Source organism: Rhinopithecus roxellana, chromosome 16 (assembly GCF_007565055.1).
Source record: "Rhinopithecus roxellana isolate Shanxi Qingling chromosome 16, ASM756505v1, whole genome shotgun sequence".
Taxonomy (NCBI): Eukaryota; Metazoa; Chordata; class Mammalia; order Primates; family Cercopithecidae; genus Rhinopithecus; species Rhinopithecus roxellana.
Window position 1 is genome coordinate 65,240,480 of NC_044564.1, and position 24,607 is coordinate 65,265,086.

Below are 24,607 nucleotides of genomic sequence, written 5' to 3' on the forward strand. Positions count from 1 at the left end.
CGGTAGACGTGGCTAGGCGGGTTCCAGTTTCTCTCCGTCGGAGGTCAGGTTGCGCCTGCGCAGTCGACCCGTGTCTTTCCCGGGCGCGGGAAAGTTGACGGTGAAGAACCCGGAACTGTGCCATCTTGCCTCCATTTGTCCAAACAGTCCAACCTTTTATTGATAATAGTGATAAGGGGCGGCGTGGTCTGTCTGGCTACTTCCTGCTGTTAAGCGACGTCGTTAAGGTTGGGGTCTATGGTTGGTATTTGGACGTACGGATGAAGAAGCATCTGGTTGAAGGTGACGCGTGCGATCTCTTGAACTTTGGCTCAGAGAAATTTGATTAAAACAGGAGTGAGACATAAGACAAAACAGAGGATTAGTGTGGGAATTAGGAATGGGAGCATCTGCTGTATTATGGGCAGCAGCCATACCCGTGGTCTGGGGGTGAAGGGGGTATTGTAGGTTTTTATTTCTGCTTTAATCCTGTTTAGGGTTTGGATGTTAGTGACTACTAGGCCTGACTCGTTTATGTAATAGCAGCATTCTTCTCCTAAGAAGAGACATGTTCCTCCTTTTTCGGCAGTAAGTAAATCTAATGCTTGCCTATTTTGTGCTGCTACCTGGGCCACTGAGGTAATTTGACGCTGCAGAGAGGCCAGGCTTTCAGCTGAAGCCTCTATGGCCTCTCGGATTTGAGCTGCTAGAGATTGGGTAGACTGTACCGAGTGGGCAAGTGCCCCAGTTCCAAGCCCTGACGCCACTAAGGAGGCGGCCAGGGAGACTCCGATGACTAGGAGAAGGCTGCTGTGTATGTGGATAGGAGGACAGTATAGGGGCCTTTCCACCTAGGCTGAAGATCTTTGGCTTGAATATCTTTTAAGTATACTTGGTCTCCTGGGCTGAGAGAGAGATGTGGGCTATAGGTGTCTGTTGGAGAGGGGTGTGCTAGTTTTGCATGTTGTCTCAGGAGTTGTCTCAAGAGGGTGAGGTATGGGAGATAAGTTGCCAGCGGGGAAGAAAGGGTGGGTAACTGCTGGAGGGTGAGGGGCCGGCCGTAAACTAATTCAAATGGATTGAGGCCTGTTGGACTCCGTGGGGCTGCTCGCAGCCGGGTTAGGGCCAGGGGAAGGGGAGTTACCCACGATTGTCGAGTCTCGAGGGAGAGTTTGGTGAGTTGCTGCTTAATGAGCCCGTTGGCCTTCTCTACTTTACCAGAAGACTGAGGTCTATAAGGGATGTGGAGTTTCCAGGTGATGTGTAGGAGGGCTGCCACCTGTTGGACTACCTTGGAGATGAATGCTGGGCCGTTGTCAGACTGAAGAGTGAGTGGGAGGCCAAATCTAGGAATAATGTGTTCAGTGAGTATGGAGGCAACTATATTGGCGGTTTCTCCTGTAGTAGGATAGGCTTCTATCCATCCTGAAAAAGTATGAACGAGGGTTAAGAGATATTTGAATTTTTTATGCCTTGGCATGTGGGTAAAGTCAATTTGCCAATCTTCGCCTGGTTGGTGCCCTCTGAGTTGATGGCTCGGATGGGGGTTGCACAATGCGCCTTGAGGGTTTGACTTGAGACATGTGGAACACTGTCGGTTGATTATAATTAGGTGTTTCATGAGTGTGGGGCAGTGAATGAGGGGGCTTAGGAGGTTATATAAAGCTTTGGGTCCTATGTGTAGGGAATTGTGTATGTCTTTTAGAATGGTGTGGAGTTGAGTTTCAGGAATAACTAATTTATTATTGAGGTAAATCCAATTGTCTGCAGCTAGTTTGGCTGTTGGATCTTGTAATAGTTTGGTCTTTTCCTCTTGGGTATAAGTAGGGGTATATTGAGGAGAGAGAAAACAAATAGAGGGAAGTGTGAGAGTGGAGAATCCGGCTACCGACTTGGCAGTGGTGTCGGCAAAGTTATTGCCAGCCGCCACCGAGTTAGATGGAGTCTGATGACCTTTACAGTGTATGATGGCTGCTCTGGAAGGTGCTGATAAAGCGTCTAGCAGTTTGAGTATCTGTTTTTTGTTGACTATAGGGGTACCACTGGTGGTTAGGAACCCTCTCTCTTTCCAGATGACAGAGTGGGTGTGTGCAATCAAGAAGGCATACTTGGAGTCTGTGTATATGTTTACCGTTTTTCCTCTGGATAGGAGGAGAGCCCTAGTTAGTGCGATAAGTTCTGCCTGCTGTGATGTTGTTCCTTGTGGTAAAGGCTTAGCTTCTAGGACAGCAGAAGATATAACTACCACGTATCCTGCCTGTCTGTTTCTTAGAGAATTTATAAAAGAACTGCCATCTACAAATAGGGTTAACTGTGAGCCTTCCAATGGCTGGTCATGTAAATGTAAGTGACTAGGTGGTTGGGCCTCTAAAAGTTCTGGACAGGAGTGTTCAGTACTAGGTTGCTTGAGAGGGTCAGGAAGTAGGGTTGCTGGATTCAGAGAGGAACAGACTCCTAGGGCAATGGTGGAGTCTTCTATGAACAAGAGGTGAAAGAGTTGGAGTCTGGATGGGGTTACATGGCTAATACTTCTGTGGGCAATAAGATCTTGAAGGCGGTGAGTAGAGAAGACTGTTAGGTTACCACCCCTAATGAGTTTCTTTGCTTCTTGGGTTAGACAGGCTGCTGCTGCTAGGGCCCGAAGACAGGGCTGCCACCCTTGTACGGTGGGGTCTAATTGTTTAGATAGATATGCCACGGGGTGGTAGGTGGTGCCTATAGATTGGGCTAAAAGACCCACTGCAACTTTTTGTCTTTCATCTGTGAAAAGCTGGAAGGGGCGTTGGAAGTCTGGGAGTGACAGAGTAGGATGTGAGAGAAGGCAGTTTTTCAGGTGAGTGAAATGTTTATAGATTAACTTTGGGTTAGACAAAGGTCCTTGGGGAGTCTCCTTGACAGCTGCATATAGAGGCTTAGCCAAGATTCCGAAATTAGGAATCCAGTGTCTGAAAAATCCTACTAGGCCTAGGAAGGATTGAATTTCCTTAGCGTCTTGAGGAGGAGAAAGATTTTGTATTAGAGTTAAGTGGTCTTTAGTAAGTGAGCGCGTCGTAGGAGTGATCTCAATACCTAAATATATGACACATTGTTGTGCAAGTTGAGCTTTGTGTTTGGATATTCGGTAACCTTTGGATCCTAGATGATTAAGGAGGATCGCAGTGTCTAAAAGAGAGTCCTGTCCCGTGGGACTACAGAGTAAAAGGTCATCTACATATTGGAGAATTTTACTATTGGTAAGAGGACAGGAGGCTAAGTCTTTTGCTAGGGCCTGCCCAAAGAAATGGGGGCTGTCTCGGAACCCTTGGGGAAGCACTGTCCATGTCAGTTGGGTGGAGGTATGGGTGTCTGGGTCTTCCCATGTAAAAGCAAAAAGAAACTGACAATCTGGGTGCAGGGGAATAGTGAAAAATGCATCTTTTAGCTCCAGTACAGTAAAGTGTGTTGTATTAGGTGGAATGAGAGAAAGAAGGGTATAGGGGTTGGGAACTACTGGATGGGTGGGACAAACAGCTTCGTTGATAAGACGAAGATCCTGCACTAACTGAAAAGTTCCATCTGCCTTCTTTACAGGTAGGATTGGGGTGTTACAGGGAGAATGAATGGGGATGAGGATGTGTTGGCTGAGTAACCTAGTAATGATTGGTTTTAGTCCTCGTAAGTGCTGTGGAGAGAGAGAGAACTGTGGGCGGGTTGGAAACTGAGATGGTTTCTTAAGTTTTATAAGTATTGGTGGATGATGGTCCGCCACGACAGGAGTGGAGGTGTCCCACACTTGGGGGTCGGTAGGAATGGGGAAATCGGGGAAAGGGTTAGTAGGATTGTTGGAGTCATTTGAGTTAGTCAATACTAGAAGCAGATGGCGGGTAGGGTGGGGGCGCTAATAGGGATGGAGATACAGGCTTTCAGTTGACTTAAAACATCTTGGGCCAGTAGGGGAGTGGGGCATGAGGGGATAATGAGGAACGAGTGTGCAAAATAGTTGTTGGCCAGGCAGCAATTAAGGGGTGGGGTTTTTCGAGGGCTGGATGGGGAGCCATTGACTCCTACAACAGAAATATTGGAGGGAAGGCTAGGCCCTTCAAAAGACGGCAAAACAGAGTAGGTAGCCCCGCTGTCGATTAAAAAATTAATTGTCTTACCCGCTACCAGGAGAGTTACCCGCGGCTCGGCGAGGGTGATGGGGGTCCCCGAGTCCCGGCACCTTCAGTTGTCATCCAGATGTAAGAGCTGGAAGGAGCTCCCAGGGTCCTGAGAAGGGACATCACGTTGAGGTGCCATGCCCGTTCCCAGGGTGGGGCAGTCAGACTTCCAGTGCCCTTTTTCATGGCATGCTGGACAAGGAGTTGTTGGCAGACGAGGGTTAGGACACTTTTTAGCCCAGTGTCCAGCTACTCCGCACTTGTAGCATGGCCGCACTGGCTCAGATGGTTGGGGACTCTGGGGACATCTATTAGCCCAATGCCCTGGGTTACCACATTTATAGCAAGCCCCTTTTATTGTCTTTGAGCCTCCAGGGGTTTTGCTCTCCAGTTTTGGGTTATGGCTAGGCTGCAAAGCAGCAACTAAGGCTTGAGTCTGGAGCTGTACCTTCTGCTTTAGGTGGGCCTGTCATTGGGCCTCAGCCGTTTCCTCCCTTGAATTATAGACCTTGAAGGCCGACTTGACTAGGTCTTGAATAGGAGTTTGAGGTCCATCCTCTGCCTTTTGGAGTTTTTTCCGAATATCCGAGGCCGATTGTGAAATAAAATATGATGCTAGAATAGTGGCCCCGGCTGGGGAAGCTGGGTCTAACCGAGTGTATTGAATTAAAGCCTCAGTTAGCCTGTTTAAAAATGTGGCCAGGTTCTCATCTGGACCTTGAATAATTTCTTTTAGTTTATTGAAATTTACTACCTTATTTGAGGCCGCCTGCATACCAGCCAGAAGACATTGAGTCATCATATCTCGTCTTCGGCAGCCTGGCTGGCCTACTTGATAATTCCAGTCTGGGTCTATAGAGGGGACTGCTTGTTCCCCTAGTGGGAACGCAGGGTCTGTTAAGTGCAATAGATTGGCATGCTGCCTGGCGGCCACTAGGATGCGCTCTTGCTCCTCAGGGTTTAGAGTAGAGGTAAGAATAACCTGGAGATCATACCAGGTTAAATCGTAGGCCTGGCAAAGGTATCTAAATTCTTTGGTATAAATTGTAGGGTTGGCAGAAAAATCTCCTAGGCGTCCTTCAATCTTTGAAAGATCTGCTAACGAAAAGGGAACATAAACTCTAACTACGCCCTCTGCTCTGGCCACCTCATGCAAGGGTGCTAAGACCGCGGGGGGGGGGGTTGGATAGGGTGGGAGTAGGAGCGGGGGCAGTTAGGCAATCTTTAGAGCGGGTATGGGCAGAGATAGGCGAGCTAAGATGACCAGGCGGAAGTGCCGAGGGGTCGGAGGGAAGTGTAGCCTCAACAATGGTGGGAGGGGCTGAGGAGGGAGGCGGTACAACTGTGAGAGCGGGAGGGGGAGGGGGAGCCGAAAGAGGAGGTGGGGCCGAAGCGGGAGGTGGGGTATACAGCGGGAGTGGAAGGGAGGGAGGGGAAGTAAGGTCCTCGGGCAGCTCAGACAGGAAAGATGACTCCTCTTTTTCGGACTTTGTTAGGCCTGCGTCCCTAGCCAACATGACTTGAGCCAAGGAACACCGGCCACAAAGGTCCGGACGAGAACGCAAGGCCCAAAATCCTTGTATATAATTAATTTCGGACCACTTGCCTAAGCATTGACAAAAACTACTGAGGTCGTTTAAAATGTTACGGTCTAGAGTGCCCTCAGGCAGCCATTGAGACTGATTGTCTAATTTATATTGTGGCCATGCCACAGTGGAGAGGAACACCAGTCGCTTTCACCTGAGATCTTGTTCTAATTGCAAAGTTTTGAGGTTTTTTAGAAGACATCCTAAAGGGGGTCTCTAGGTATTTTGGATTGGGGGTTTCCCATTGCCTTCCTCTCGCCAATAGGCGGAAACGGAAACCAAACTCTACCTGGCCACAAAGCATCCTTTGGAGCCACTAGAGAGCGGTGAGAGGCTCCTGGAGCCGGAAAGGAGGTTACCTCCAGGTGGACGTCTCCGTCCTGGACGGGTCTCCCACGGAACGGAATGGAGATTACCTCCAGGCGGACGTCTCCGTCCTGGATGGGTCTCCCACGGAACGGAATGAAGTTCCTTTGGGCAGATGTCTCTGCCTTTGGGAACTTCCCTGGGTCACCTGGTGACCGGAAAAAAAACCTTGGGCCTGCGCAGGACTTCTGGCCAAGGAATATGAGAGAGAGGCAAAAGGTACTCACCCCTAGGAGACTTGGAGGTGGGGAAAGCGATGTCCAGGTCCTGGTCCGCCTGGGGCATGGAAGGAGGAGGCTCCTCGGACCTTGGGGGTCCCTGAGGAGGGGTCTCCTCCCCGGTTTCGGCACCAGCTGATTTGCTTTAATGCGACCCCCAGAGCAAATGCCAGAGAAAAGGCAAGTAGGCAAGGCAAAAAAAAACTTTATTTACAAACCAATGTGAGGGAGGGGCGAGGTTCACCAGTCTCCGGCGGTGGAGGCCGACGAAGTCACTCCCGCGTTCTCGGACGAGGTTCCTGGGTCCCGCGCATGAGGAAGGGCCAAGGAAGTTCGCTCAGGCGTTCTCGGACGAGGTTCCTGGGTTCCGCATACGAGGAGGGGCCGAGGAAGTTCGCTCCGGCGCTCTCGGGGGAGGTTCCTGGGTCCCCCGCAGGAGGAGGGGCCGAGGAAGTTCACTCTGGCATTCTCAGACGAGGTTCCCGGGTCCCGCCTACTAGCAGGAGCCGAGGAAGTTCGCTCCGGCGTTCTCGGACGAGGTTCCCGGGTCCCGCGCAGGAGGAGGGGCCGAGGAAGTTCGCTCGGGGGCTCTCGGGGGAGGTTCCTGGGTCCCGCGTATGAGGAGGGGCCAAGGAAGTTTGCACGCACCCGCTGGGAGCGGCTTTTATGTCCTGGGCCCAGGAGTGGGCGGGCAGTGGGCGGGACATAGGCGGGTCAGGGGCGGGTCGGTAGGCGTGGCTAGGTGGGTTCCGGTTTCTCTCCCTCGGAGGTTGGGTTGCGCCTGCGCAGTCGACCGGTGTCTTTCCCGGGCACGGGAAAGTTGACGGTGAAGAACCCGGAACTGCGCCATCTTGCCTCCATTTGTCCAAACACATATATCTCTCAAATCACTTTTAATTTATGGGTTTCCATTTCATATCTGTTTTCTTTCTTCCTTGCAAGCAACCAGAAGAACTGTTTATCCATTAGAATTTCGTCACTGTGTGGAAATTGTTGATTGCAACCCCATGCTGTCAGTTAGCATGAGACTTAGGTGTTTCTTGTAACTTGGATTTGAATCCAGAGCAGTGAGCTTTAACATGGGGTGATTTTACTTCTCCCTCCCCTACCTATCCTCCCATGTGAAATTTGGCAATGACTGCAGATGTTTTCACAACACAGGGATGATACTAGCATCTGGTAGGTAGAAGCTAGAGATGATGCTAGACATTTGAGAATACATGAGAATGTTGTGGGAATACCTTGCACAACAAAGAATTATTTGGCCCCAAATGTGAATAGTGTTGGGGTTAATCTAGAGGCTTGATCAAATTCAGGTTCATATTTTGGGTAAGACTACTATAGTGGTGTTGAGTGGTTACTTCAAATTATTAGTGATACAAGGGGCTATTGATTAGGAGTTGTAAAAAGTTACACTCTTTTTTTAACTTAAAAAAATCTTCATTTTAGATTCAGATGTACATGTGCAGTTTTGTTACACAGGTAAATTGTGTGTCATGCGGATTTGGTGTACAGATTATTTTGTCACCAAGGTAATGAATATAGTACCTGATAGGTAGTTTTTTAATAGTCACCTCACTGTCCTCCCACCCTCCACTCTTAAGTAGGCCCTGGTGTCAGTTGTTCCCTTCTTTGTGTTCATGTGTACTTGCTGTTTACCTCCGACTTGTAAACAAGAACATGCAGTATTTGGTTTAATGTTCCTACATTAGTTCACATAGGATAATAGCCTCCAGATCCATCCATGTTCCTGCCAATCACACAATCTCATTTCTTTTTATGGCTGCATAGTAATCCATGTTATATGTGTACCACATTTTCTTTATCCAGTCTACCATTGAAGGGCATTTAGGTTGATTCCATGTCTTTGCTATCGTGAATAGTGCTACAATGAACATACATGTCCATGTATGTTTATGGTAGACTAATTTATCTTCCTTTGGGTATATACCAATAACGGGATTGCTGGGTTGAATGGTAGTTCTGTTTTAAGTTCTTTGAGAAATTGCCAAACTGCTTTCCACAATGGCTGAACTAATTTACATTTCCATCAGCAGTGTATAAGTGCTCCCTTTTCTCTGCAACCTTGCCAAACAACATCTGTTATTTTGTGACTTTTAATAATAACCAACCTGACTATGTGTGAGATAGTATCTCATGGTGATTTTGATTTGCATTTCTCTAATAATTAATGATGTTGAGCATGTGTTCATATGTTTATTGGCTGTGTGTCTGTCTTCTTTTGAAAACTGTTCATTTCCTTTTACCACTTCGTAATGGGGTTGTTTCTTGCTTGTTAATTTAAGTAACTTACAGATTCTAGATATTAGACTTTTATCAGACCCATAGTTTGCAAATATTTTCTCCCATTCTTTAGGCTGTCTGTTTACTCTATGGATAGTTTCTTTTGCTCTGCAGAAGCTCTTTAGTTTAATTAGGTCCATTTTGTCAATATTTGTTTTTGTTGCAATTGCTTTTTGTGCCTTCATCATGAAATCTTTGACAGGGTGTATTCCAGAATGATATTTCCTGGGTTATCTTCCAGGGTTTTTTATAGTTTTAGGTCTTTTATTTAAGTCTTTAATCTATGTTGAGTAGAATTTTGTATATGGTGGAAGGAAAGGGTCCAGTTTCAATTTTCTGCATAAGGCTAGCCAGTTATCCCAGTATTATTTATTGAGTAGGGAGTCCTGTCCCCATGAATTGTTTTTGCTGACTTTGTTCAATATCAGATGGTTGTAAGTATGTGGTATTATTTCTGTGCTCTCTATTCTGTTCTATTGTTCTAGGTATCTGGTTTTGTACCACAACCAGGCTGTTTTAGTTACTGTCATTTTGTAGTATAGTTTGAAGTCAGGTAGTGCAATGCGTCCAGCTTTGTTCTTTTTGCTTAGGAATACCTTGGATATTCAGGCTCTTTTTTGGTTCAATACGAATTTTAAAACAGTTTTTCTAATTCTGTGAAGAGTGCAATTGGTAGTTTGATTGGAATAGCATTGCTTTGGGGAGTATGGCCATTTTAACAATATTGATTCTTTTTTACCCATGGGCAAAAAATGTTTTTCCATTATTTGTGTCATCTCTGATTTCTTTGAACAGTGTTCTATAATTCTTGTAGAGGTCTTTCACGTCCCTGGTTAGCTGTTTTTGCAGGTATTGTATTCTTTTAGTGGCTGTTGTAAATGGGATTGCATTCTTTATTTGGCTCTGAGTGTGGACATTGTTGGTGTACAGAAATGTGACTGATTTTTATTCATTAATTTTTGTATCCTGACATTTTGCTGAAGTTGTTCATCAGATCTAGGAGCTTTTGGGCAGAGACCATAGGGGTTTCTAGATATATAATTACATGATTTGTGAAGAGAGATAGTTTGACTTTATCTCTTCCTTTTGGATGCCTTTTTTTCTCTTGTCTGATTGGTCTGGCTAGGACTTCCAGTATTATGTTGAACAGAAGTAGGGAGCGCTTCCTTGCCCTGTTCTGGTTCTCAGAGAGAATGTTTCCAGTTATTGCCTGATCAATACGATGTTGGCTCTGGGTTTGTCATAGATGGCTCTTATTATTTTGATGTATGTTTCTAGTTTGTGGAAGGGTTTTACCCTGAAGGGATGTTGAGTTTTATCAAAACACCTTTCTACATCTATTGAGATAATCATGTGGCTTTTGTCTTTAGTTCTGTTTATGTGATGAAATAAATTATTATTTTTTTACTCAAAAATTTATTTTTCTGTGTATTTAGGAAGTTTGTATTATTTGGGCAGCTACTTTCTTTTTCTTTTTCTTTTTTTTATTATTTGATTTGTATATGTTGAATCAAACTTGCATAAGAGATAAAGCCTACTTGGTTGCAGTAGATTAACTTTTTGACATGCTGCTGGATTCAGTTTGCTAGTATTTTGTTGAGGATCTTTGCATCTATACTCATCAAGGATATTGACCTGAAGTTTTCTCTTTTTATTATGCCTCTGTCAGGCTTTGGTATCAGAATTATGCTGGCCTCAGAGAATGAGTCAGGGGGAGCCCCTTCTCCTCAATTTTTTGGAATAGCTTCTGTAGGAATGGTCGCAGCTCTTCTTTATACATCTGGTAGAATTTGGCTGTGAATCCATCTGGTCCTGGGCTTTTTCTGGTTGAAAGACTCTATTACTGGTTCAATTTTGGAACTTGTTTTTGATCTGTTCTGGGATTCAGTTTCTTCTTGGTTCAATTTTGGGAGGTTGTATGTTTCCCAAAATTTATCAATTTCTTCTAGGTTTTCCAGTTTGTATGTAGAGGTGTTAGTTGTAGTTTCTGATGATTTTTTGTATTTCTCTAGGGCAGGTGGTAATGTCTCCTTTGTCATTTCTGATTGTATTTATTTGAATCTTCTTTCTTTCCTTATTAGTCTAGCAAGTTGTCTGTCAGTCTTTTTTATTGTTTGAAATAACAAACTTCTGGATTCGCTCATATTTTCTATGATTTTCCACATCTCACTTTCATTCAATTCTGCTTTGATTTGGGTTATTTCTTGTCTTCTACTAGCTTTGGGGTGGGTTTGCTCTTTTATCTCTAATTCCTCTAGGTGTGAGGCTAGGTTGCTAATTTGAGATCTTTCTAAGTTTTTGATGTGGGTGTTTAGTGCTATAAACTTCCCTCTTAACACTACTTTAGCTGTTTCCCAGAAATTCTGGTATATTGCATCTTTGTTTACATTAGTTTCAAATAATTTCTCAATTTCTGCCTTAATTTCATTGTTTACACAAGAATTATTCAGGATCACATTATTTAATTTCCATGTAATTGTATGGTTTTGAGCAATTTTTGTAGTATTAATTTGTTTTTATTGTGCTCTGGTCTAAGAGTGTGGTTGGTATGATTTTGGTTTCCTTGAATTTGCTGAATATTGTTTTATGGCCAAATAGGTAGCCTATTTTAGAGTATGTGCCATGTATAAATAATAACAATGTAAATTCTGTTGTTTTGGGGTAGAGAGTTCTTTTGGGGTGGAGAATTCATCTGTCTCTTAGATTCATTTGGTCAAGTGTTGAGCTCAGGTCCTGAACATTGTTGTTAGTTTTCTGCTTGATAATCTGTCTAATACTGTCAGTAGATTGTTGAAGTCTCCCACTATTATTATTGTGTGGTTATCTGAGTCTTTTTGTAGATCTCTAAGAACTTGCCTTTTAAATTTGGGTACTCCAGTGTTAGATGCATATCTATTTAGGATAGTTAAGTCTTCCTGTTGAATCAAACTCTTTACCATTACATTATGCACTTATTTTCTTTTTTGATCATTGTTAGTTTGAAGTCTGTTTTGTTTGAAATTGGAATAGCAACTCTTACTTTTTTCTGCTGTTTACTTGGTAGATCTTTCTCCATCCCTTTACTTTGAGTCTATTTGTGTCACTGCATGTGATATGGGTCTCTTGAAGACCGCATACAGTTGAGTCTTGATCCTGTATACAAACTTGCCCTTCTGTGCCTTTTAATTGGGGTATTTAGCCCATTTACATTGAAGGTTAATACTGATATATGTTAATTTGATTCTATCATCATGTTGCTAGCTGGCTATTATGCAAATTTGATTGTGTGATTGCTTTACAGTGTCAACGGTCTATGTGCTTAAGTGTGTTTTTGTGGTGGCTGTTAATGGATTTTACTTGCCATGTTTAACACTTCCTTAAGGACCTCTTTTAAGGCAGGTCTGGTGGTAATGGATTCCCTTAGCGTTTGCTTGTTTGAAAAGAATCTTATTTCTCCTTTGCTATTGAAGTTTAGTTTGGCTGGATATAAAACTCTTGGTTGGAATTTCTTTTCTTTCAGAATACTGAATATGGGTTCCCAATTTCTTCTGATTTGTAGGGTTTCTGCTGAAAGTTCTGTTTTTAGCCTCTTTGGGTTCACTTTGTAAGTGATCTGCCCATTCTCTCTAGCTGCCTTTAATATTTTTTCTTTCATCTTAACCTTGGAGAATCTGATGACACTGTGTCTGGGGGATGGTCATCTTGTATAGTTTCTCACAGGGGTTCTCTGCATTTCTTGAATTTGAATGTTGGCCTCTCTAGTGAGGTTGGGGAACTTTTCATAGATGATACACTCAAATATGTTTTCCAATTTGCTTGCTTTTTCTCCCTCTCTTTCAGAGATGCCAGTGAGTCATAGATTTGGTTTCTTTATATAATCCCATATTTATTGGAGTCTGTTCATTCTTCTTTATTTGTTTTTCTTCATTTTTGTCTGACTGAGTTATTTTGGAAAACGAGTCTTTGAGTTATGAGATTTCCCTCAGATTTGTTGATTCTGCTGTTAATACTTGCAATTGTATTCTGCAATTCTTGAAATAAGTTTTTCAGCTCTATCAGATCAGTTTAGTTCGTTCTTAAAATGGCCATGTCATCTTTCATCTCCTGTATCCTTTTATTGTATTCCTTAGATTCCTTGGATTGAGTTTTGACTTTTTTTCTGAATCTCAATGATCTTCATTCCTGTCCATATTCTGAATTCTTTTGCTGTCATTTCATCCATGTTAAAATGGCTAAGAATCATTGCTGGGAAACTAGTGTGGTCCTTTGGAGGTAAGAAAACACTCTAGATTTTTGAGTTGCCAGAATTCTTGCACTGGTTCTTTCTCAAGTATGTGGGCTGATGTTCCTTCAATCTTTGAAGTTGCTTTCTTGCTTTCTTTTGGATGGTTTTTTGTTGTTGTTTTGCTTTTTTTTTTTTTTTTTTTAAGATGTAGTCTCGCTCTGTTGCCCAGGCTGGAGTGCAGTGGTGCAATCTTGGCTCACTGCAAGCTCCGCCTCCCAGGTTCATGCCATTCTCCTGCCTCAGCCTCCCTAGTAGCTGGGACTACAGGCACCCACCACCACACCCAGCTAATTTTTTGTATTTTTAATAGAGATGAGGTTTCACCATGTTAGCCAGGATGGTCTCGATCTCCTGACCTCGTGATCCACCCACCTCGGCCTCCCAAAGTGCTGGGATTACAGGCATGAACCACTGTGCCTGGCCTGTTGTTTTGCTTTTATCTTCGTTAATGCCCTTGGGTGTTTTATTATGGCATAAAGTGAATTCAGTTGAATGGCTTTGTTTCTGAAAAATTTTAGAGGGCCAAGGCTCAGCTCAGCACTCCTGGACTACATGCTCTATCTGGTGGGGGGCTGGTACCATCCTCTGGCTTTGCTCTCTGGTCCCTTGAGGTTAGGAACCTGCTTCATTGGAGGAATTGAGATGTTCCCAGTCTGCTAAATACAATACTCTAATGGATGGTGCCAGCCAAAACCCGTCATCAGGGCGGTGGCAGCAGGACCTATGCTCTTTCGCATGTACTAGCAGCCATGTCAGTGTGGCAGGGTGCATGCATGCTGGCTGGTGTGGCATATTAGTGGTAGTGGGGCTGCAGTGTTCCTGCACACACTTGCCCATATGTGCATTCTGGCAAAGTAGTGATGGGATAGCCATGGGTGAGTGCGTGCCAGCAAAGCAACCTGGGGGAGGTTGTGGTGAGTGGAGCATGCAAGTGGGCTTGTATACATTGGTGAGGGCCACTCTGCTGGAGATCTCTGATGGTCAGGCGTGGTCTGCTGGCAAAGCAGCTGTGATGAAGGTTCCAAGGAGCACCCTGCTGGGCATCCAAGGATGTGCCACAAGTGAGTGGAGCCAGGCTGGGACCCTGGGAGAGGTCAGCAGATAGTGAGGTGTTCAGATTAGCCTGGCCCCATCTCATGGACAAGCCTGCCCTGTGCTGCCTAGGTCTGAGAGTCACCCCAAATCTAAAGTCTCCTAGAGGAGCATGGCAAGCCTTATGAGATGGGAGTTCCTGACCATGCTCCACTGCAGACATTCTTGCACCAAACCCTCTGGGCTCCACACAGGTTGGAGTCCTGCCCCTACACCTCTCTAGGCAGCTTTCCTGCCAGCTCAGGTATTGTGGGGTTTTTGGTGTCTCCTGCTGCCAGGATTCCAGAGGTCCATGGTGAGAGTGGGTCACTCCTTGGCTGTTCAACTCACCCCTTCCCCAAGAGTTGGTGGGGCCCAGGAACGAGTCCTGGTGCTTAGCTCCATGCAGGGTTCTCACCTTCCTCCTACTTCAGCCCAGCATCTGTGTCATCCTTCTGTCTACTCTCAATGCATTCCCTCTGAAGATCTGCTCAGAGTGCACCAGTCTTTACGACATCCTGGTCTCTACGTGGCAGATTTTCCTCTTGGCTCCATCTGGTCAGCCATCTTGACTAAAATTCCAAAAGGTAATATACTAATTGTATCATTCCTTTTTACATTTGTTAGCTGGAAAACATCTGTAAAGAGAAATTTCCTCTCATCTGCTTTTTGGTTACCCAGAAAGATGACTTAGTTTAAAGCATTAAAGTCTATTGAATATCTGACAAATGAATAGGTTTCAGCCAGCATGCCTGCATGTTTTCCTTTCAAAGCACTTAGACTCAGATCCAAAATAAGTGGAATTATGTAGACAACGTCAAGATTAATTTGTTTAGAATACACAAACCTTTCCTTTTTAGTCTTACTAGACAATCTATTAGCGTATCTCTACTGAGAGTTTTCCCCTCAATAACTTTAGCTGTATTTAAAGTTAATGAGCTTTTTCAATTAAAGCCACAGATATTTAGCCTTTGGATAGCATTTAGATGAATCAGGGTGTATCTAATTAAATTCTTAAGAAGCTGAGAAGATTTTTTATTCAGAACAAACACATTTTAAGTCAGAGTCATATAGTAGACATCATTCCAACCCATATGCAAATCATCTTTGTGAAAGGAGCTTCTAGATGTAGCTGAGAGTTTGAGAAATGCATGTAGTAGAAAGCATAGAAAGTATTCTTTTTGACAGAAATTTGTCAATTCTAGTGCTAGAAGGCAAAACAGACATATTCTATTACATGATTGTTCATAGAGCAATTGTAGTTCATTCTTCAGGAGGCCTCTAGTTCACTGACTTATTGGCCTAAATTCAGGGATAGTTAGAATCAGATGTCCAAATAAAGTTAGGAATTTGTTCCAAAATGAATTTTTCAGTGGTCTGGCTAGAATAAGTGAATACTATGATTGACCAGGCTTGGGATTTGTGGCCACTTCTAGAGCCATGGGATAGCTTCAGGTCCTCCACAACTATTTGGACTGAGATAGAAAGAGGGTGGTTTCCAAGCTGAGGTGCTTCAGGCAGTCAGATAAAATAGATGTTCACTAGGCTTAGGTTTTGTGGTTTTTCAACTTTTACTGTCTACCACTTCTTTCCTACCAAGGATCTTACTGCTGTTTTGTCTTTAGTGTCTGTCTCCCTTATGCGGAAAACTAGAAAAAAGGTTCTCAATGTAGTTATTAGTTGTTTCCTGAAGAGTTTAGTATTTCATTTTTCAGCTTGCCAATTGTTTCACACACATAATTTTAGTAAATTAGTCTTAGTTAGGCAGTGACAGTTGTTGAAATTACAATTGCGCAATTCTTTTCTGAACATTGAAGTTAAGGATTAGATCTCTCTTTCAAGAAGTTTGATTTATTTCGATAATTACAGTATATCATTCAGGACACTAGGGAAAAGTCTCTGTGTTTGTGTGTGTTTGTGTGCACATGTGTTTCATTAAATATTGGAGGAGAAATTTAAACTTTCTCTCTACCTAATGTCAACTACAGTAAATTCTTGAATTTTGTACTTTATGGATGTTATTTTAATAATTTTCATTAGTAGAGATAATAGGGAAGATATTTGTAGCAGCAAAATGGAAATAGAAAATAGTTTGAAGCATTTACTAAAAAAAGAAAAGGACAAAGAAAACTTTAAGATTATTAAGTATTTTACATAACACCAATAGGCATTAACCAAACAGTTATTGAAGGCAGAAATAAGATTTCATGCGATGACATTTTTCATGAAGATATATTTTTCTAAAATTACAGGTTAATTAGTGATAAGTGATCATCTGTAATACTAATTTTGAGACCCTCTAATAATCAAATTATTATCCCTTATTTTCCAAAAGGGCCAGCAGATTTTGGGAATGATATTTCAGGCAGAGATCTTGGGACCTGAGTCCTTCATGCCATTCCTCAAGTCATGCACACGCAAGTGTATAACTCTCAAATACTACAGCATATAACCAAGTGATCACACAATTAGTTGAGAATAGTTATTTGTTGTGCATTCAAAACTTTTCATTTTTATTTAATTGTGTTACATGCCCTTATATCCCCTGGAGGAAGAATTATAACACATATCCTAGAATGTGTGGGAATTAAATTGATTTACATGTACTAAATGCAGAAGGGTGTATAAAGTGATATATTTAAATGCCTAGGGTAATACCTGACTCAGTTTATTGAGAAGGTACTCAATGGATGGCAGCTACTACAATTGTCATATTAAAAACCTTAAAATAAGAATATACCTTAGTTTTTAAATACCTCCAAAAAGGAATAGCCCATAATTTATTAAGTAATTAACTACTAGGTTGTTCAATTTTCACTATTAGTAACTTTTCCACTGGTTGAAATTCCTAATTCTTTAGTTTCTATTGTTTCCTTAGGGTAATATGAACAACTGGTTATGAATTTTAATGGTGGAAACTTCATACCTATGTTGACCATAACTGATCATCTTTTAAGTGTTTGGGAATAAACATTCTTTATGCATATTTTTGAATATTGTTTTCACGCATGTCTCTCACTTTCTTTATATGCCTCAGACTCCTCTTAGACTGAAATGTCACAGTGATGTCAAGATTTACCTATTACTCAGTGTAGTAGGAGGATTTTTTTTCAATGTTCCTTACTATACTGTCATCTCTCTGTCTTCTGACTGGAAGAGAACACCAGTAATTTAGGTCACTCATGACATTTCTGTAGAAAAATGCAAGTAAGAGATGCATGCTATAGTAGATGTTGTTGTGTAGTACCCAGATTTCCCCAGTGAGCATGGAGCCACTCATTTCCTCAGCTGCTGGGAATAATGACTGCTAATGGCTCCCAACTGAGCAGTCCCCTAAGCATGGCTGTCTACTGCAAGGGGCATTTAAAAGTTACGCTCCCTCTCTCAGTGTAGCACACATCCAATGACTTGTTGTGCGGGGCTATAATTGCCTCATTTTGCGACATCTTTGGAAGACCATCACCACTTCAGCATTCCTGTGGGATCACCTCCAGTCTCTGTTGGACCTGCATCATGATTCAACTTGTCCCTGTGCCCAGGCCTGCTTTCCTTACTTTCTTACATGTGTTGTTACCAAGAGCAAACCTTAGTAAACATCTTGCATGCAAATGCCTGTCTTAGAGTCTGTTTCCCAGGACTCTCAATGGCCAACTGTTGGTGCCAGGAGTGATCCTTAGAAGTGAATGAAAATGAAATTTTGGAGCTGGATCTGTGTCTGTCTGGCTGACAATGAGGCTCCCATTACTGGTGATAGGCACAATATTGATAGCTCCTGGAATATGGTAGCAGTAGAACTTTTAATACTTTCACCAGTGGTGAACTAGGAAGAGATACTATGAAAGAAAATGCACTAGCTGCTGCGACATCACTGGTATTTGACAAATTAGATGTGTATGGGGACAAGGAGAAATAGCTGTTATAAGAGCTAAGAATTGGATAGCTGTTACTCTGGCAATCAATGCATTGGAAAAATATATGGTAAATGCCTGTGGGTGAGTAATCACCAATTTAAAGCTAAATATGAAAACCAGAGTGCTTCTTTGGCAGCATGTAAAGAGACTCATCTTCTGCAGCTGGAGGACAGAAAAGCTGAAGATCAGGCTAGTTACTTCACTGTTTTTTTTCTTATATGGTTCCCCAGGAAAAGAGGCCAACCACAACCCTGGAAGAACTAATACCAAATGGAACAAATTTATTACATTAAATGAATGACTGCAGTGATGCAAGAGGTGCAACGAAAGCCGTGTTGCTACATGGCCTCTTTAAGGATTAAGACATTCTTTCTCCAGCCACTGGGAGTGTTTCTGCTGATGGTTCACAACTGAGGCCTTTCTCAAGCATTGCCCTAAATTAACAGGAATTGCTTCATGCAAATTTACCTCATCCCAGGAGGCAGTTTAATTCAATAACCAATCAATTGCAGGTGTAGAAAGACAAGTTATGTGGCTGCCACACAAGCAAACAAACAAGAAAATAAAAACAAAAAACAAAAAACTCACCCATGAGTTCAGTATTGAAGGGTATTAACCATAAGGGCCACTATTCTTTTAATGGGCTACATCATACTATTCTGTTCTGTTTCGGATGCCAAAACTTAATAAAGGCATAAACAAATAATGCCTAATAAACAAACACACATAATCCAGACCATAGGTTTTCTTAAAACTATTTTAAAGTAATGGAACTCTTTTTTTGTCCCGATCAAAAATATATATATATATATATATTGCAGATTACCCACAAGTAACAAGGCTGAGAATGGAGTTGCTCTAGTTGAAGAATTTCCCTTTTTCCTTCTTTGAAGTAGTTCATAATTTGTGTAGCAGGAGTCCTTCTTCTCCTTTTCTTTGTGTTTTTTTCTTCTCTTTATCCTCTTTTGCTTCTTTTAATGGACTTCTGGAGCATGTTGGAGGAGCCCCTAAATCTCCTCAGAATAATATTTGTAAATCACTGCTCAAAATAACTGCATGATAAGGATGCTACTGTGGTGACTTAAACACTGAATGGGGTGTGGAAGTTGGTTTCTTAGTTTCTCTAGCCTTTAATTCTGTAATATTCATTATATCTGCTTGGTCTTTTATTCTCTATACACCACATCCTTATTTAGCATCTCTTTGGCAATCACTTTCTTTTTCAGCATCTTGGAATAACTAAACTTTTGTTTTTGATTACATCTCCATTTCAACGAATCGAATGGTCTACTAACCAAATTTGCAACCTATTCCTCTGTTTACTCTGAAGCATAAACTGATATCACCCATATCTAGAGCAGTCACTGGTGAAAATGTGACATCAATTTCTGTTAGAGATCATCTCATTTTTTATAAATGATGAGCTTGGGCACAGAGAGATTAAACGACTTGTCTATCACATAATTAAACAGCAGCGCTGGGTTGGAATATAGATTTTTATTCTCTCAGTCAAAAGTTTCCTATGTAACATTTTGAGCCCACCAGCAGATGAATTCAAATTTATTTCACCAAGCAGTGCTTCTCAACTGCATTACACGAATTTTAAAAAATTAAAAAAAGAAATTAAGAAAAACAAGATCTATCCCAAAGTTCTAACACATCTACCATCCTTTTTCCATATTCTCTTTCATACAAATAGTAGTTTTCCAGTTATTATCATAATTATTACATCCAGGACCTTTTTTTCCTCCTCGTTCTTCCATTTTCTTCTTTTTCTCTTCATCCTCCTTTTCTTTCTCCCTTTTCTCCTTTTACTCCCCCTACTCCCTTTACCATCTTTTCCCTTTCTTTCCTCTTCCTGTTTTCCATGTACTTTTCCTCCTCCTCCTCAGGGATATCTTGTAGCAAACCTTCCAGGTTCCTCTTTTTATTGAACAAAAGGAGTAAGAGGATCTTTTTGTTTAATCAAAACAAGCCCCTTCTGTTGGATGACAATTCTGGGAAATGGTTAGACAAACCTGCATATGATATTCAGAGATTTGAGGAGACAGGAGAAACAGATAAATTAACTCCTTTTTTCTGAGATTTGGATGGAGGTTGTGGGTTAGGTTAGATACAACCAAGGCCTAATGACTGTAAATGCCTAAAATCTTATTTCTACGTGGGTAAGGACAGAAGGAAGTATAATAGAATAGAAACCAAATGACTATGCCTGGCCTGAGTAAAGGTGAGGAGAAAAGGGGGGACATTGGTTATATATCAGGAAAGAACTAGTTCTGATCTTGTCTTGTACCCTACAATGGGATTGTGAATATGGTTAAATAAAGAGTTAGATGTACAAGGAACTAGTATATTTGGGGTCTCAGGCTACTAATGAATGGGTTCTCTTAAGTGAGCATGACATCAGAGAATAGTCTTCGATTGAAGAACTTGCTACTACAAAAGGGCTCCAATCTGGCCTTCATGGTAAAGACCAGAACAGGGGGAATATAGCTATATCCTGAGAACAATACTTACCTCACTGCCACCAAGATATCCCATCAGAGTCCCTTTGGTGTTTGGCATTTTCCAGTCAGCTCTGCTCCGGAAGCAGCACTAGTTCCCACAGCCTCCTTTTTCTCCTGGAGAAAATTTAGTTATATGATTTCCAATGAGCTTTTCCCCAAGAGAGCCACAATTCCACTTTGACCCCTTTCTCCACCAATGTTGGCTCATAAAGCAACCAACACTGGAAATGTTCACAGCTCCTCTACTCCGGAGCATCTTCATATGCTGTGGGATAGCTGGTAAGGTAATGAAAAGAATTTGGAGACCAAGGTCCTCTCTGTTTTGCTAGAGAGTTCCCATTGCCAGGTGTCACTGGTGAGCAAACATCATTTTGGTCCCTCTACAAGTTACTGGAGCTGACTTGCCCTCAGCTACTTTTCTTTGGGCATAGCAGGAAAAGACCATATTATATTCTGCAGCTAGAAACTTCCAGCAACAGGCAGCACATGGAGAAATGACTCAAGTAGACCAGATTTTTCCCATCTCTCAGCCCCCAGAGAGCATATGGAAATTTCTGGTAATGTTTGGGAGACGGTTGAGGACTTGGTGGACTTGCCTAAACTTTATGACATACCTGGCTAGAGGGACTTGACAAGGGTACGTAAGTTGAATCCTAAACTATAAAATGGCGACCTTAGCTAGGTTTGCATTCTACTTCTTCACTTACTTGTGCATTATGGACATTTCCCATGTTGCTACTTGGTTTTCTGTATTTGTTTATTGAATGATCTTTATAATTATAATTTGATTACAGCATAATGATTCCCTTAAGAGGATGTGCAAAAATTTGTTAGTCATTCATTGATTGCTGGACATTTCGGTTTTTTCCAATGTTTCATGATTATAAATAATGTTGCAAAGATATGCCTACTGCTTCTTTTCTTATTTTAAATCATTTCCTTAGTGTGCATTCCCAAGAGTGAGATTACTGAGTCAAGTGCAAACATTTCAGTTAAATAAATCCAAGGGGAAGAACATATTCTATATACTTGAAAAGTAAACTATGAATCTGGAAAATACCAGTTGACTGGGGCTGAATCTGCACCATTTGCATTAATTTAAAATGAAGGTAAACCTTCCTTTTCTATAACTAAGTCCTGTGAAATAGCATCAACCACATAGGCCCTACCAACAGGCTGTCCAAACAGACTAACTGCAGGCCTGTGATACAGCACAACAGAAATTATCTCACCCTTGGGTTCAGTACAACATCCAATTGCATTATCATTTTCCCAGTAAATAGCTCTTGCCATCTCTGACTACAGCTGTGTGAAACCAACAGCATCCACTTGGCAGGGAATCACATTCCGAAGTGTTACTCAATTATTATCCAGAAATAAAACTTAAATCATCTCTCCTGGCTGACTGAATGTAAGGTACGTTTTATTTACCAAAGGGTAAAATCATGCCTTTTAAACAAACTTTGGCTTTAAGTGTCAGTTTTCTGACAGGGGAGGGTATTTTTATGGCCTCAGAATGTAAGGTGAACTCACAAAACTCTTTCTTCTTCCTCTTCCCATGGTTTTTGGCATTCAGAATGTATTCCTGGAGCTCTACCTAAAGGCAAATTCCACAGTTGTCTTACCATCTCCCTAAGGGAAACATATTTCACAATAGTTACACTAAGGTGATATTTGTTTCACGTCAACAAAAATTTATTGAGTGTGTATGCAGCAAGGCATATAGGAAGAATACAGGCTTGAGTATCATACATACTTGCTGTGTATCCAAAGACATTTATGAAATTTTCCTAAATTCCAATGGCCTCATCTATTAAATGAAATGAACAATGCTGCCTTCACAAAATAATTGTGAGATACAAATAATATAAATGAGAAAAGTGCTCAGTATACAATAAGCAATCAACGCATGTGAATTCTTTTTCCTGGGTCCTAAATGGAATACTGAAATGAGAGACACAGTTTCTGTTCTCAAAGCCTACAGATTAGTACAAACGTAGCTATGATACCAAACAGCCTGTGACAAATACCATCAAACTAAAACAAAGTTTGGAGGGAAAGAACAAAGAGAGAGAGATATCTACAGAGTGGTCTAGAGTCAGTACTAGATATGTTTTAGATACCAAACCGAAAATAAGCATGTATCTGGACAGCGGTCATGGATTTCACGGAGTAACCTAACTTCTTTGAGACTAAGTTTCTTCATCTGGCAATGAAAGAACTTAGATTCCCACTTTACAGAGATGGAGAAACATGATTCTCTTTTGTAACTATAACATTATTTGTATTTTGTTAGTTATTTGAATAATGATAACTCCAAATTTAAGTATCTGGATGGCTGGGTGCAGTGGCTCACACTTTGGGAAGCCAAGGTGGGCAGATCATCTGAGGTTGGGAGTTCGAGACCAGCCAGGCCAACATAGTGAAACCCAAACTCTACTAAAAATACAAAAATTAGCTTGGTGTAGTGGCCCACGCCTGTAAGCCCAGCTACTCGGGAGGCTGAGGCATGAGAATCTCTTGAACTCAGGAGGCAGACGTTTCAGTGAGCTGAGATTGTGTCACTGCACTCCAGCCTGGGCAACAGAGTGAGACTCTGTCTCAAAAAATAAAATAAAATAAAATAAAGTATCTGGGAATGCTTTATGAAGGTGGTGGAATATGAAATAGATGGTATAAAATGGGTTGGGTGTTGACCACATATTAGAAGAATCAGCTGAGGGAGCAGCTTAAGTAAAAGATCTTGGGTAAGAAAACACACCATCGGATGAGTGAATGATTTAAATGGAAAAATATTGTAAAGTGACTTGAATCCACATAGGATATACTTTGTATGGATGGTTACCTGAGCATGCATTTGCATGTTATTTGACATCAGGGGAAGCTCCTGACATTTTTTAAACGAGAAGTAAAACCACTCTCATCTCAAATTTTAGAAAATAATTCTCACAGTAGTAAAGAGACAGCACACTCCCCATCCTTTGTTGAAAAGCCATTTATATCACACAACAAGGAATCAGCAATTGAATTAAAGAGGTTAGTTTTAAACATCCTGTGGCCTGAATTATGGTCTCCAAAGATTTTTATATTCTGAGGCCCAGAAAATGTCAATATGTTATCTCACGAGAAAAATAAATAAATAAATAAAGGAGGAAGGGGAGATTTTGCTGGTATGATTAAGGATCTTGTGATGGAAATATTATTTTTGGATTATCCAGGTAATCACAAGCGTAGAGATAAGAGGCAGGCAGGAACGTGAAGATCAGAGAGAAGAGAGATGTGCACCAGAAGTTGGAGTAATGTGCTTTGAAGATGGAGGAAGGGACCATAAATCAAGGAATGCAGACAGCCTGTAGAAGCTGGGAAAGGCAAGGATGAAGATCCACTCTAGAGTCTCTAGAAGAAATGCAACCCCGCCAACACCTTGATTTGAGGACTTCTGACCTTCACAATGAGAAAATGATACATTTGAGTTGTAAGCCACCCACTTTGTGAAATATGTATCAATAATTGAAAACTAGTACATAGTCACATACTCTATCTCTGTTTTTTTAGCTTATTATTTTCAATCTCTGTCTCCAACCCACAAACCACATGGATCATAAATAAATTAAAATATCAAAACTTTTCTTCTAGAATGTTTTTGGGAATACAAATTCACATCATTGAACTACATATTTTAGAACCCATAAAAAAGGTCAGATTTAATCTTTAAAAAAATCCAAGATATGTTTGCAAGTGGTGCTTTTGCCTACTTGGTTCTGTTTCATCAACTTGACACTATTTGGAGTCAGGGAGTCACGGAATTGTCCATTGCAATATACTCTCAGCATAGGACTGGAACTGGAAGGCCTCCACAGACACAAAGTTAAATTCCTCGTGCTGCTTCTCCAAACAGCAGTACCCTTCAAGATGTATGCCCATTCGTAAGACCTTTTTTTTTTTTTTTTTTTTTTTTTTGCCTTTTCAACGTTCAGTTTTGCCCTTGTACGGCCTGAAATTTGGAGGAGGAGAAACTCACTAACTTCTAAGCACAGTTAAAGTTACAAGAACCTGGAAAGGGGGGAAATGTTTCACAAACTAAGATGCCTTAAGAACTTACCAGGATTCCTTCGTGGCCATTCTTTTGTTATCTTATCCCCTATGACTTCAGCCAGAAAACATTAAAATGAATTCCTTATACTGTGCATGGTTTGCAGGTGAAGGTTGTCTGAGCTTTAATTTGCTGTTTGATTCGCCCCAGGAATTTCAGGTGTTGCACG

General features: G+C 41.7%; 1 long non-coding RNA gene across 1 annotated transcript in view; it reads left to right on the forward strand.

The window, feature by feature from the left end:
* The window catches only part of LOC115894029, a 54,079-nt gene extending 30,218 nt beyond the window's left edge, over positions 1-23,861 (forward strand). The window contains exons 2-3 of the long non-coding RNA XR_004054085.1: positions 21,651-21,761; positions 23,564-23,861. This is a non-coding gene — a long non-coding RNA (uncharacterized LOC115894029). The remainder of the gene's footprint in view (positions 1-21,650; positions 21,762-23,563) is intronic.
* Positions 23,862-24,607: the final 746 nt, after the last annotated feature.